At 40.8% G+C, this 15,781-nt stretch overlaps 1 protein-coding gene and 1 long non-coding RNA gene across 2 annotated transcripts in view; one reads left to right on the top strand and one right to left on the bottom strand.

Annotated features, from left to right (window-relative positions):
- SLC1A3 (solute carrier family 1 member 3) overlaps window positions 1–1,257 on the bottom strand; it is a 91,320-nt gene extending 90,063 nt beyond the window's left edge. The window contains exon 1 of the mRNA XM_005306904.3: window positions 1,086–1,257. The gene's annotated coding sequence lies outside the window, so the exon portion shown is untranslated. The remainder of the gene's footprint in view (window positions 1–1,085) is intronic.
- A 1,784-nt stretch (window positions 1,258–3,041) lies between these two features.
- LOC122174684 (uncharacterized) overlaps window positions 3,042–15,781 on the top strand; it is a 53,133-nt gene continuing 40,393 nt past the window's right edge. Inside the window, exon 1 of the long non-coding RNA XR_006176842.2 lies at window positions 3,042–3,087. This is a non-coding gene — a long non-coding RNA (uncharacterized LOC122174684). The remainder of the gene's footprint in view (window positions 3,088–15,781) is intronic.

Below are 15,781 nucleotides of genomic sequence, written 5' to 3'. Positions count from 1 at the left end.
AGTTAGCTTGTTACTTCATGTTTATTACAAGTTCACACTACAAGATAATGCTTTGCATTGACTGGCAAAGCATTGATATGATCTGATAAAAATCACACTACAGATTTGGCTTTAAGATTTTTTTTTAAAGCTTTCATTAAAATAGTTGGGACATGTTCGCAAGATAATCTACTTTTCATTTCAAACACGCTGTAACTTTTTTGACCACTTGAAATTAATTTATTCTGTAATTAAATCTGTACAAAACTATTTTGCAAAGTGGGAATCTGCTTTTCCATAATGTTGGATAACACAACTATGCCTGCTATCTATTCCAGTATTTCTCTGGTAGGGTCACAAATTCATGAATGGATATAGCTGGCTGCACCACTGAAATCCATTCTCAATTATATAGATCATTTGTCTTTCTGCCTTGCTACATCTATTGCCTAATGAGCTTTGCAGAAAGCATTTAGAAAGTTCAAGTTTTAGAAGAAGGATGATTGAAGGGGCTATCATGTTATTTAAAAAGGCAAGAAAATGTTTTTGATGGGATTTGGTCTTGCTTTTGAAGTTAAATATATATTTAAAACTAATATGTTAATATACTGTTCTCCCTGCATTTTAATACATTGTAATATATTTTTAACAAGATTGTCTATAAACACACATTTCCCATTCCCCCTTTCCTGTCTCCCCTCTCTCCTTTTTTTTTTAACAAATGTATATTTTAAATTGGAAAAAGCTATAATAGTTAATTAGTCTTTTCTTAATTGGCTGCAGAGTAGGGGAAAAGTTCTTAGGCTGAGCTAAATTTATTGTGTATGGTATTTTTGATCTTGGAGGCATGACTGCTGTGTGTTTGAAAGATTTTTCTTAGGAAAACTAGTTTGGAGTATTTTGTAACAAGCTTATAGATTCACCCAACCCCCTTTCCCCCCATTTAACACAATATCACCCCAATCTGCGCTTTTTAAGTAAGATTAAGATCAAGAAAGAACATTCAGTATACCCCCAAAGCATCATTATATCAAATGACCTAGAAAAGTATTTTACAAAGGAAGAGAATGAAAAGCAAAAAACACCAATAAAGTAAACAAGCTCACCTTTTCAAATTCTGCAATGTTCCCAGCACAAAAGGCAAGCAACAAGGTAAATTTCCCAGTAGGTACAAAAAAGATGAAAAATTCAGTGAGCAAGAGAAGGAGAAGACTGACAATATGCATGTGCTCCGGATACTGCAACTTACTATCACTGCAATTTAAGAAAAGGGGAGGAGACTATTAATCCAACTCTGGAAAAAAATAAAAAACACAACTGAACCGGGGGGCGGGGGGGGGGGAAGCTGAGCTTCTGGAATATTGATTAATCTTGGCACAGTGAAAACAGGGTTGCTTTCTTTGTTTTCCCCCTTTAGACCACTTTCACGCTTTGTCAGTTCAGCTTCATTAGAAATGCAAAATCAGGACTCAGGAAGAATTGAAGAATGACACACAACACAGAAGGCTGGAAGTCTTTGTGATTAGAGATTCCAAACCAGGAGTCTGTAAAAGTTAAACATAATTATATAACATTATTCCACTACCTTTTAAAAAAAAAAAACAATGGTGAAATATCTGAGGATGTTAGTCTACTATAAGTGTTTTGATTTTTGGTTCCAAAGTGTTTTCTAATCCTTAATGACAGTTATTTAAGGAAGCATCTTTCTGTAAGGTGGGAAACAGCTTTACATTTCTCAGGAGTAACTGGAACACTATCAAGAATCGATCAGAATATGATGAGACATAGTTCTTTGTAATTTTCTTGTTACTCGAAAAGCAAGATGAGACTTGTCTGTAGTTCAGTAATTTAAACTCTTTTAGAGTCAACCCAGTTCAGAAAAGTTTGTCTCAACAGCACAGTGTGACTAATAAAGGAAAAAGTACAAAACATCCAGCTTTTCCTAAAAAATAAGTGTCCCTTTTTGCATTTAAAAGATTGCACCGTTGGAAGAATATTTTGCAATAAATAAATAAAAAAGCAGCATCTTTTACCTTTTCAGAATATGAATTTTGATTTTAAATGCTGGTTGAGTAACTGACAGATGCTGGGTGATAAATCATGTTGTTTAAATACTAGGGTCTTACATTTTAGCATATCTTTCATCAGATTCCTGAGATGTGACTCCCTATTGAGAATTATAGATGAAAAGTGTTAAGTATACTATGTACTAGGTGCTAATATTATTATTACTATTTCAGAGGACAGGACTTTCAGTTAATAAGCTTTCTGTAAAAAGAAAAAATATTAAATGTCACAATCATCATACAAACTAGACATAATAAGGATAAATTTAGAGAATAAATTTGATAGGATTAGAATTATTTGCCAGAAATCACACCAATGTTTCTGCTTTCTTATTTAGGGAGTAAGTCTATATTTACCATGAGTACTGTGCCTGGTTTCAGCTGTATTCTAAATAAAATGAGGAGTACATAAAAAGATCTCCATAAAAACCAGGTAGAGTCAATGGATAATTACTGTCTACTCTGCTTAACAATGTTGCTTTTAGACATAAAGAATATTGGATTAAAGAACAACATTTGTAGTTAATTTAGGTCCAAATTCTGAGTAAAGACTGAAGAATCTGGTACTTAGATATTTAAGATTGAGTAAAGAAAACAAACATCAAAATTGAACTCATTTTGAACTGCCAATGAATTGGATGAATGCATATATAGTTTATTGAATTAAAAATTACCTTATATACTATCTATTTTAATAAATGAGCAAGTGATTATAGACAGACTGTAATGTTGCAAATTTATTTTCTTTAACTGTACCTGCTATACTTTACATTCCTGCCTAAGGGTTCCTATTTATCCCATCAATCAACAGAATGGTATTTTTCATGATGCAGTTTTTAAATGCTTTTGCCACGTAGCCTGAAACAGGGATTTGACCTTTTAGCTGACCTGTGGGCCTTAGTGATCTGCTTGTTTAATTTTCCCTTGGAGGCTGGCAAGCTTTCTATGGAACTTCCCAAATAAGGACTTAATCCTGCCCTCATTGAAATCAATGTTAAAGCTCCCATTGAGTTCAGTGGGAGAGGATCAAGTACCAAATCAGGTGATTTGCAAGTATTTCTTCATTTAACTACTTGTAGATATTGTGAGAATGTAGTATTAATACAATTTTTAAATCTGTTCTTTTCTTGCGAAAGGAAATGAATTTAACATTGAAACCTAATGAGAAAAGTTTAGCATTTTAAATTCAACCTATCGTTCCAGTAGTGCAAGAGTTTTTAGTGTTTCTGGGGAAAGGTACTTAAAACATGATAATGTTAGACTGAAGTTAATCAACAAATAGAATATAAGAAAGAGAAGGCAGTGTGTCTTGTGGCTAGAGTAGGGGAATGTGAATTAAGAGACCTGTAATCTATGCCTGTCTATGCCACTAACTCACTGTATGATCTTTTCAAATTGCATTAACTTCTTTATGCCTCAATTTCTCTAGCTCTAAAACAGAGATAATACTTATTTCTTTGTCTATGTAGGGTTTTACTGGCACCCATCACTGAAGTATCTGAGTGCCTTTGTGAAGCACTGTGATGAGAGGTTCTATATAAATATGAAGTATTGTTATTATATCTCTATAGATACATCAAACTATTAAACAGCAACCAAGCCAATCCAGCTGTATAAAACATAAGAGATGGAAATTAAGTAATACATAATAAACTTCAATAAGACCATTTTTTGGATGATAATAATCATATATGTAACACAGATGAGTGCATTGATCCCAGCTGAAATATGCATTTTAACCATTCTTACCTCTAAGCAAATGATCACTGTGTGTTAATGCTGGGTGAATCTCAAAAGTTCTGAGGTTTAGACATGCTCATGAGCAGCCTATCAAAGTCTTACTCAAATTATCTTTTATCAGAAAACCTGGTATGGAAATCTCATGAGAACTTGTTCTCATATATGGTTTTTGATATGTCCTGCCTTTGATCCAGTGGGACAGAATGCACTTAGCACTCATCCATAGGCCTCAGACAACTTTAGAAATGTGGGTAAGTATCATTATCCCGTACTGTACTGGTGGAGAAACTGAGGTGCAGAGAGTTTACATGACCTGTCCAAGGTGACTTAGTGAGTAAATGGCAGAGCTAGGAGACAGATGAAGGCCTCTAGCTTTCCAGTCTCATCCCCTATTCACTAAATCATGGTCCCTCCCATGTTGTGAGAATAGTTTCTCTTGGAATATTTTGGCAGCTTTGTTTCCAGTCTAGGTGAGTTAATGGAAGGGGTAGGATTTTTTCAAGGTTTGGTTTGGTTGGAAAATTTAGGGCTTTTTTTTTTTTTTTATCCAAATCAGTTCACCCATCTCTGCTTATCACAGTGGATTCTAATGTATCTGATTTTTGGCTGATCAGATGTGAAAAATGTACAGTACTGGTGATTAAGGGCCAAATTCTGATCCATTTATAGCCAATGACAAAATTCTTATTAAAGCCAGTGGGACCTGAAGATGTCCAGGTCCATTTACTCATATGTGCTCTGCATACCTTTAAGAATATATTAGCAAAGATCACCTAATTCTTTATAATGACTGAATGTTTTTCTAAACAAATGCTTCAGTGCTGCTTTTTCTAAATATTGCCAAGGAAAGAATGAAACAAGGAATACAATTTAAATTCATACAGAAAAACAACAACAACAGGCTAAGCTTACTGTAGAACCATTCTGGGTTTTCTTTCCTGGATAGGAGGTATGGTATGATCATATTTGAAAATGTAAGGTGTCCCCTAACAAGGTGTAAGTATATGCAGAGAAAACTATATGAAGTTTACCTAACTATCCCATGTCTTATAATTGAACACACATGATTCCAGGGAAAATTAAGTTATGGACAAGTGCCAGTCTTGTTTCACATAAGAATTGCTTTAATGTACTAGATACAGAGGAAGCCATAAAAGGCTGATATTTGCCAGTTTTTCACCCCACAGTTGTTTCAGCTATCTCCTATAGCTCAGATACCACTGTGTGGTAACTATTGGCAAATGCTGACTTTTTAATGGCAATCATATGTCAGATTATTTTAGAGCTCCAATTCTGACATGCAGTAGACATGGCTGCATCTGTCTGTGGCTTGTGCCAGGTACACGCTTTTACAGGTATGCTGTAACATCAGGAAAAAGAATGTGTGGCCATTGCCATTCCCTGCAGGAGTGGTTTCAAACCCAGTCCTGTGCTTATTACTAAGCTGTATGTGGTAAAGGGAAATCCAATATTTTCCTCTATACTGTACAGTTATAAATAACAAATTACTAGTTGTAGCATTTTGATGGCTGTTTATCAACACCAGTGCAAAATTACATTATCAGACGGTGTCTCCTTTCACCAAATGTATGAATGTGTTTGAAATCCAGCATTCCCCCTTCCATTCAAATCATCATGAAGGGCTAGATCAGCGGTGGCCAACCTGAGCCTGAGTAGGAGCCAGAATTTACCAATGTACATTGCCAAAGAGCCACAGTAATATGTCAGCAGCCCACCATCAGCTCCCCCATTGTACTCCCAGCACCTCCTACCCACTGGCAGCCCCTTCGATCAGTGCCTCCTGCTCCCTCCCCCACCTCCCGATCAGCTGTGGCATGCAGGAGGCCCTGGAGGGGTAGGGGAAGGAGCAAGGGTACTGCAGGCTCAGGGGAGAGGGTGGGAAGGGATGGAGTGGGGGCAGGGCCTGTGGCAGAGCCAGGGGTTGAACAGTGAGCGCCCCCCGGCACATTGGAAAGTTGGCACCTGTAGCTCCAGCCCCGGAGTCTATGCCTATACAAAGAGCCGCATATTAACTTCTGAAGAGCCGCATGTGGCTCCGGAGCCACAGGTTGGCCATCCCTGGGCTAGATTGTGCCCTGCTTGTCAATGTAAGGGAGCAAGGATCCTTTAAGATACTGCAGCATGTTCCTGTGCTGCTATAGTCTGCGCTATGAGCCAGTGTGAAATGGGGGGACAGGGCCCTCATTCAGTTCTAATCTGAACAATTTTCTTTGTAAAATAAAAGGCGGTTTCTTTCCAATAGAAGGTACTCTTATCAGCTCCTGTGAGAGATAGCATGGATTCAGCAGTTAATGAGTACATGGAATAACTCTGGTGCTCAAGATTTCGCAGATGCTGTGAGGAGGCAAAGAACCTCTTCTTTGCTAAGCCATGGCAAAAGATCTTCATGTCATAATTGGTCATCAATGTGAAACCTCCTCTACTGGCAACTTCAGCCATCTCTTTTCACTTCATCGGTTGCAAATAGTCAGTAAGCCAATGTGATTTATGATGGGGAAATTGTGGAAGAGAATGCCAAGGGGCAACTCTATTGATGATGGAGTATAAAATATTATTATAAAATCCTTCTGAGCCCCCAGAAGTGTGATGTTTTGGAAGCACATCTTCTCTGATATTAGGCAAAACAGTTGCTATCTGGTCCGCAGGACTCATATTTTCAGTGATTTGTTTCTAAATTTGTATTTGTTTTCGAATTACAGTGGTGGCCGTTCCCTTGCATTACTGTGTTTCTGCTGACTGTAGCCGGCAGACAAATCCTCTGATTTTGTTTTTACTTCTTTTCTCTAAAAGCCATTTCATTTTAACTAGAGAACATTAAAAAGGTTTTTGCCATGAATATAAATTGTAACTTTATGCTGAGATTTCTGACAGCTTTAGACCTAAAACTGCAACGTTCCTCTTTGCCCTGCGAAAGTTCTCAGCAGAGAAACGTGAACCTCCAATATTGCCATTCAACATCATAGATTGACTGGACCCTCACATACATTGTATGCATGACTGTAGCTGAAGAGGCAACCTTGTTTCCTTTAAATATAAGGAGACAGATCACCACCTCCTAGGATATGCGGGAGGAAAACGTAATGGATTTACACAAGTAGAGAATGCAACTTGTGGCTTTTTCCCCCAGAAAGCATTACATCAAGGGAGTGTGTGTGTGTGTATACACAATGTACAATGAGGTAGTTTGCCCCATAGAACAAGCCGGGGGGTTTGGCCTCCATGTATTAGGGATCTTCTGGAGGTCTCTACAATGGCTGGGGGAGATTTTGGTTCCAAGCTGCCTTGCAGTGTCTCCACCACAGCTTCTGGCAACATTCTGCCTCTTAATGGGGTTCCAAAGCAGCTTCAGGACTAATTAGGAAAGGGGGGTGGGGGTGGGAGGGACTGTACTGCAGCCAGAATCCTGCAGTCTCCTCCCTGTCATGTCACTTAATCCCCATTCTGTTTTCCCTTACCTGTTTTCTTAAGCTTCTCTCCAATCAATTCTAACCTTAACCAGTTTGTTAATTAACTGAACTACTGAGAGTCCCCAGGAAAAGTTCTGCCTGGGAAATGCACACTGCAGTGCCAGCTGTACCCTTCTAGGTCAGTGCTGGCCAAGGTGGCAAGGGAACAGAGCCATAGTTCCACTCCTGCCCCTTCCAGGGAGAACAGTGCTATTGATGGAACCAGCATAGCTCAGTGCATGTATTCCTTTGCTACCCCATAGCAGGCCTCAGTGCAAAGGCACAAGGCTTCTCACCCCCTTTACCGTGGGTGAAAATACCTGCTTGGGGCTGTGCTAACTTCTCTGCAGATTCCTCACAGGATTAGTAGGGGACAATGTGCATTTCCTGGATCCTGCTGCTCACCCTCCCACCTTGAGTATCCCCCCATCCATGGGATATAGAGACAGGAGTCATATGATGCTGTGGAGATAGTGGATGACTTCTCTTCCATGAATAGAAATATCACCAGGGCATGATCTGGCCCATACAATGATCACGGTCACTCTGGCTCCTTCTCCCTTGCTCTTTCCCTCTGTTTCCCTCTGTTTTCTGCCCCCACGAAAGCAGGACAGACCCATGAGAAGCATGATTAAAGGAAATTATTATTTCTAAAATGGACTCATTCCAATAACATCTCTGTATGAAGCCCGTATTGTGTACACACTCTCATTTATGCAACTGCATTTTACCTATAATTAAATGACTTTGTCTAAACTAAATGAATTCTGGGTAGTTTTTACATTAGCAAATAAAATACAAATACAAAGAACACCACTCATTTAAATGAAGCTCAATTAGGGAAACTCATTTATGTGGAGCATTATGTTAATGTGAATTTTTTCATACGTTTACTGTTATAGAATCATAATTATAGCAATCAAGACCACATAGAAATCTTTTGAAAAAATAATTATAATTTAAAACACACTGCTCAAAGTGCTGTTATAATGACTATTATAGCAACTGTTTAGCATTTGGACTTTTTTGGCAGGAGGGCTATGCATTGTTTATTGTGAGAAAGAAACAAGCTCTGAGAAAATATGCAAATTTTTTAGCAAGGGGAAAATGCAGTTTCAAGTTTAGAAAACTGAATGGCAAAAAGTCTTTTGTGTTACTGTCTGTGTATATAATCAATCCATAACGACTGAGATGATTTCAAGTCATTATGTTCTGCTAGTTGGTCTCTGTTTCATATAACACAGGAGAGAACTCAAAATGCCATTCTGCTTCAGAGTATCCTTGGCATCTGCCATTCATGCTATGTGGTAGTCATCCTTTTTTTCTCTCTGAAAGCCTGTCCTCTGCTGGGGCCTGATCCAGTGCCCATGGAAGACAGTGGGAGTCTTTTCATTGACTTAAAAGGGCTTTGGATCAGACCTTTACTGCCCAATACCCTTTCTCCATCTCAAAAGATGGTCCGAGGGCAGCCTTCGGACCCTATATGAAAATTAGGCTGGTAGAAGAGCTACACAGCACAGTGGCCAACTCTTTTCAGTGGAAAGCTGACATGTCACTTACCTGAAATGTGGTTTCAGCTTGCTCAGCTGGGTGACACTAGGTGTTCTTTCTTTCAATACTCATGTCAAGTGTCAGAGGTGACATGAGTATTCATGGAACAGACAAGATGTATTTTAGAAAAACTACAGATCTTTAAAGTGTTGTATATTTAAACTTTTGCTTAGAGGGCAACCATATCAGCAACTGTGACAGCTACATTGTACATTATTTATTTAAATCCATTCACTAATAAATAAAGCACTATTAATATGTTATAAACACAATTGTAGGAACAAGAATAAAACCACTCCAAACCAGACAATAACCTACCAAGAAATGAAAATCAAACTCCAAACAGTACCGTGTCCTACCCAAAAATTTACTACGGCCAGCAACAGATGTGACTGACTCCCTCTGCCACACAGATCAGCGGAGAAGCAGTCATTGGTTATGCTTCTGTGTGAAGCACATAGAACAGCAGAGACCAAATAGTTTTTTATTTACTTTATGTACTAATTAGATGTTATTTCTGCCCTATAATCCATAAATGGTTTCCATATGCTCTTGTGCTGACATACAACCCTATCATAGTTGCTCTGAAGTTGTATACAAAGTTTGCACAGAGCAAAATCTTACAGGATCAAAGCTTGGATGTTTGTCTGACTTTTTTGTTCTCGTTTCCCATGTAGCCTTAAATTGTACTACTAGTTAAATCTATCAGAAACTTGCATAATCTGCTTGGTGAGCAGCAAGGGTGATTTTTTTCTAAAGCACGTCCAAGTCTAATAGTTTCTGTAGGTAACTGCCTTGCCATACATGGCTTTTAAAAATAAATAATAAAGTTTTGGTCTGATCTTTCTGTAAGCTGAAAAAAAAAGCCATATTAAATATTTATAAACGTCATAAAGATCCTTAGTACATTGAGTGGTGTCTGATACCCAAAATATGTGGTGGGGATCATAGTGCCATATGCTGCTCCTCCCTTATTTGTGTATGGTGATCAGATTTTCAATGTGGAAACCCCCTTCCCTCTCCTAAGTTAGCCACCCTATTCCCTTATCTAAATGCTCACTGTATTGCTTTCATTTTTCCACTGGTTCATTTTCCCTCACTTACATCTGTTCTGTATTTCACTCACCCTTTCTCCCACACAGTTGTCCAGTCACTCATATGTGCACTCACTTATCTGCTCTCTCACCCTTTCACCCATTCCTTCCTTCCTGCTGCCTCTCTCACTTCTGTTGCTTTCCCTCTCGCAAGTAGGTCTCTCACACTTCCTCCTACGCTCCCTTCTTTGGTGGAGCCACAACTCCTCACTCCCTCCTGTCAGCCTGGTACAGTGATCTCCTTCTCCCAAGTGCACCCATTGACTATAGTTCCATCTCCACCTCTTTGTTCCCCCATTATTTTCTCTTAGCTCCATTTTTTGGGGGACAGACTTCACTCTCATTGAAATGCGATGAGAGTTTTACCAGTGACTTAGGTTGGAGATTTCAGGCTTTTTAACCTGTTCTCCATTGATCTTTGATCATTCTTGCTCCTTGACCCCGACTCCCAGTCATACCTTATTTTGTGCTCCTTCTGGATGTATCCTTTGTCCAGAACTGCTGGAACAATTTGTCTAGTGGGGGTGCTGAGAGCCATTGTACCAAACTGTAAACCCTGTATATAATGGAAACCACTTCAAACCAGGGGGTGCAGCAGCACCCCCAGTACGCCTAGTTCCAGCACCTGTGCCTTTGTCCTTCTGGTTTTTGTTCCTTCATTTTTCCCTTTCCCCTCTATGTCTCCACAACTCTGTCCCTTTTCCTTCCTCCTTCCCTCGCATCCTCTGTTCTCTGTCTTTAAAGCCTCCCCCTTTCTCTCTCTCTTCTCTGTCCTCTCTTTTACCCGCTACACCAGTGTCTACAAATTCCAGACTAAGGCAGGGAGAAGAGAAGGGCTGGAGCAGTACTGGGCCAGAGAGGCCCTGCCGCTCAGGCAGTGCTGAGCATGCTCCTGGGAGAAGACCAGGGTAAAAGGAGCTTCAGCAGCCCCAGAGGGAGAACGAGGCCATTTCCAGGAGGAAAATTTCTCTGCAGCAAAAGAAGAGGATGCTTCTACTGAGGGAATCTGACTGTGAGTCTCCCTCCAACCCCCTCACAAACCGGATGCCCTCCAAGAGGGAGGGAAAGCCATGGGCAAGGGCTTGACAAGGCTGCAGGTGTCGGCCCTAGACTATGGGCTTTGGAAGTAGACTTTCAGGTCATGTCTACACTTACAAGCTTACTCATGTAGCTGCCTTATGCCAACAGGAAAGAGCATTCCTAGCGACATCATAAAACCAGAGAGCATCTCCTGTCAACATAGTGCTGTGCACACGAGCACTTATGCTGGAAAATTTGTTGCTCAGGGGTGAGTTTTTTCACACCCCTGAACGACAAAAGTTTTGCTGACATAAGTGCTAATGTAGACATGGCCTAAGTCTGCTGTGACCATACCCTAAGCTGAGATGCAGTGTCGAAAGTGGCCATGGGGAAGATGCGCAAGTGGGCTGGCCAAATTTTGGCAGTGCACACTGCTTCAGTTTCAGGGCCATGGGCTGGAACCTGGTGGAGAGGGAGAGCCCAGGTCCCTCTACCCACCCTGGGGCTATGCCTCTGGCCCCAAGGAAGGGTTACAATCAAAGAGGCCAATGTAGCTAAGGCCTCATCCGGAGGGCAGGGACACCTTGAAATAACAGTGAGGCTGGAGTTGGAGGCCCAGGTCAATAGGTCTGCTGAGCACCCAAAGTACCCCGCTATAGACTGATAGGACTGGAGTCAGAGGCCCAGACAGTAGGACTGCTGGCCGACTAAACCACCCTGTGACAAACTAATAGAGAGACTGGAGTCAGAGGCCCAGATCACTAGGCCTGCTGACTGAACAAACCATCCCACAACACCCATTCTCACCAGGGTCTGGATATAAAGTTGAAAGTTCTACTCCTGCCAAGCTATGGGCATGGAGTCTTTGCCACTCTATTCCTGCTACCACTTGTATCACTTAGCTGCAACCAGCAACAGATGTGACTGACTCCCTCTGCCACACAGATCAGCAGAGAAGCAGCCATTGGTTATGCTTCTGTGTGAAGCACATAGAGCAGCATAATGGGAATAGTGGAGGTAGGTGGAAATCCCCTAGGATGATCAAACATGCCTGGAATATATTGAATCTGAAACAATTTCCCATTTTCAGTAAACTAGCAAGGGACACAAGATCTGCTCCTCAAAGCAGGGACATCCCGTTAGCCTACAAACGGAATGTAAAAAAATCATCATTTTAATTAATTTGTTAAACTCAAATGACCTCAAGAGCAAACAGCCAGATACCTTGCAAAACAAAAATTTTAAGGCTGATATAAGGCCAAACAAGTGAATTCATTTAAAATGCCACTTTATACAAGTCTTTCACATAACTCCACAAAATGCCTGTATTTCTTCCAGTTATGTCTACCACCTACCGTTAACTTCAAAATAGTGATGTATTGGGTGTCTTACTTAGCTGCTCTGTGAATGGGCCCCATTCAGCATTGCTCCTGACTCATTCCGCATGCAGGCAGAGCTCCCACTGAAGACAATGGGAGTTCAACACTCCTGACCCACTCTTTACTCAGGCAGAACTCCCATTGTCTTCACTGGGAGCTTTACTTGCATAAGGAGTGAGTCAGAAGTGCTGAATAGGGGCCTGAGTCAGTTGTGTCTTGATTTCCATTTCCTGATGATGATTCATTTAGCCTCTAAAATCACTATAGAAACCCTTTTTGTGCCATTAACTCACACTTTCAATTCATTCCATAATCTTGAAACACATCATCTAGGACAGGGCTTTATACTGGTGTATAATGTGATTAAGGCATGATCCCACAAGGTGGCTGCATGCTTCCTGAGAAGTGTTGGGTGCTCTCAGCTCCCAGTAACTCCAGTGCAAGTTGAGATCACTCAACACACTGCAGGCTCAGGTCCCTAATAAATTATCACAGACAGAACTCCAACAATTCCAAAACTCATGGTAGGAGAATTAGATGAGAGCTGTATACCATGAATTTATTAATATCATCAGCATTGTTCATGTTGCCTTCAAACAGCTTTAAACAAGATTCCAGGGGCTTCGTATCACTATGAGCTATTAAAGTTGTATGTAAAATTTTATTTAAAAACTGAAAAAAATAACTATTTATATAACATATTTAGAAAAATTGAAGATAGAATATTATCTGTACAGTTATTTAAACTATCTGCAGTCATGATGACATCTGTGCAGGTCCGTTGACAGCAATTCCGGGCCCCAGGGCAGAACAGTCAATGGGCCCCCTTGAAAGGGATGGCCGAGGTTCACGACACTACTTTTTATCCTATTGATAACACATTAGAACCCAATATATGAAAGTTGTGGCTTTGCTTGATGCAGTTAACTTTTTTTCCCAGTTACAGCACCAGTATTAAACAAATTGTGAGCTTACATATAAAATGTAGAATTTGTTATTTTGCATGATATATTTGAATTAAATAAAAACATTATAGAATGAAATTGGAGAGAGTCCAGCGGAGGGCAATGAAAATGATTAGGGGGTTGGGGCACATGACTTATGAGGAGAGAGTGAGGGAACTGGGCTTATTTAGTCTGCAGAAGAGAAGAATGAGGAGGGATTTGATAGCACCCTTCAACTACCTGTTATGAAATTAATTCTTTATAGGATATGAAGGATTGCATGCAGTACATATGCTTTGGAAGAGGAAGTTGAAATAAAACATACAACATAAATGTTCATTGCTAGGAAAAATATTGGACTTTATCTAATCGTGAGAGAAAAAGTCATTTGTATGCATGTGCTGAATGTGGGGCTTTGTATCTTTGGACAGAGGCCAATCTTATTGATAGTGATATACTGAACTGCCTGAAAACATCATAGCCAAAGATGCCTTCCTGAATATTGCTAGATATTTTTTTAAGATACAAATATGTGAAGTGATAATGGCATTCACTGAATTTGTGTGTGCGATGCTGCGCCTGAACTGGCTGGTGCACAGCGAGCTGCGCTGGCGGCTGCGCTACTGGGCACGCTCTTCTGGCATGGCCAGGACTTCCACATGCCTGCCTGGCTGCCTTCGCCGCCGCAGGTACCACCCCGCCCTGCGGCCCACCTGGGCAATTTAAAAGAGCCCTGGGCCCTTTTAAATCGCCCAGGCCCCTGGGAAATTGCCCCCTTTTCTCCCCACATCAGCGGGCCTGCATCTGTGTACAGAATGAAGGTAGAATATGGCTCAGTTTCTGTTAAAACATTAGTTCATTCTTTTCCATTTCCCCATTCTTTTGCAGATTCATACACGCAGTGGCGGCTCCAGGCACCAACGCTCCAAGCGCATGCCTGGAGTGGCAAGCCACGGGGGGGGACCTGCCGGTCCCTGTGAGGGCAGCAGTCAGGCAGCCTTCGGCGGCATGCCTGTGGGAAGTCCGCCGGTCCTGTGGATTCAGCGGCGGGTACGCCGAAGCCGCGGGACTTGCGGACCTCCCGCAGACATGCCGCCGAAGGCAACCTGCCTGCTGTGCTTGGAGCGGCAAAAAAGCTAGAGCCGCTCCTGCATACACATAGGGCCTGATCTTTTCCTGCCCTGAACCCTATGTAGTCATTTGCATTAGTGTAAAATGCTAATACTCTAATCTGGTAGTGTTTTACACCCACTCTGCACTGGTGTATAATGACTACATAATAATCCTGAATAACATTAGTGGATATTTCAGAGTAGCAGCCGTGTTAGTCTGTATCCGCAAAAAGAAGAACAGGAGGACTTGTGGCACCTTAGAGACTAACAAATTTATTAGAGCATAAGCTTTCGTGGACTACAGCCCACTTCTTCGGATGCATATAGAATGGAGGATTTCCACTCCATACGGCTAAATGCAGTGCCTTGCATAATGTCCATTCTATATGCATCCGAAGAAGTGGGCTGTAGTCCACGAAAGCTTATGCTCTAATAAATTTGTTAGTCTCTAAGGTGCCACAAGTCCTCCTGTTCTTCTTTTTGCGGATACAGACTAACACGGCTGCTACTCTGAAACCTTTCATTATGCAAGGCACTGCATTTAGCCGTATGGAGTGGAAATCCTCCATTCTATATGCATCCGAAGAAGTGGGCTGTAGTCCACGAAAGCTTATGCTCTAATAAATTTGTTAGTCTCTAAGGTGCCACAAGTCCTCCTGTTCTTCTTTTTATTAGTGGATATTCTACATGTAAATAGAGTTACATTTGTACTCGCACATATGCTGTGCACTACAGAACAAACCACCAAACAACTATGAACATTCAATTTTATTTTAGTTTACATGTATTAATAGAAATATATGGCCACATTTATTGTGGCACAGTACTATTAAGTGGAATTCAATTCCAGTGAAGAGCACCAAAAGCCTTGAGTTGCTTTAACCTAAATCAGTGCACCATTGTGGTATAGGGTAAAACTCTGTGGCTATGGGCTGTTATTGAAAAGTGGAAGGGAAATAGCCCTTTGTTTGTGGTTGTTTATTGCCCAGCATGTGGAGTCTGTAGTCAGGAGTCCCTTCCATGACTACTTAGTTGAGGATGGGCATGAAGGTGACCCTATGGGGTGACAGTAGACAGTACATCTGACGAAGTGGGCATTCACCCACGAAAGCTTATACTCCAATACATCTGTTATTCTTAAAGGTGCCACAGGACTCTCTGTTGCAGTAGACAGTACAGGCCATGCTTAATTAGTATGGGAGCTGTAGAAGCACAGGGAACTATAGAATCTGTGTCCAGAAGCATCAATAAAGACTCCCACTTTATAGTCATTACAAATTCCATTGATTTCAATGAGAGCTGGATCAGGGTCTTTGATATTAGTTGGACATTAAATATAATCTGATAAGAGCTTGGAGTGTAACTACTTTTTTCCTGTGGTACACCAAAAACAAAAGAATAGGTTGGAAAATTGTATCTAGCCTCAGAC

Source organism: Chrysemys picta, chromosome 6 (assembly GCF_011386835.1).
Source record: "Chrysemys picta bellii isolate R12L10 chromosome 6, ASM1138683v2, whole genome shotgun sequence".
Taxonomy (NCBI): Eukaryota; Metazoa; Chordata; order Testudines; family Emydidae; genus Chrysemys; species Chrysemys picta.
The sequence above is the reverse complement of the archived record's forward strand: the minus strand, read 5'-3'. Positions and strand labels throughout refer to the sequence as shown.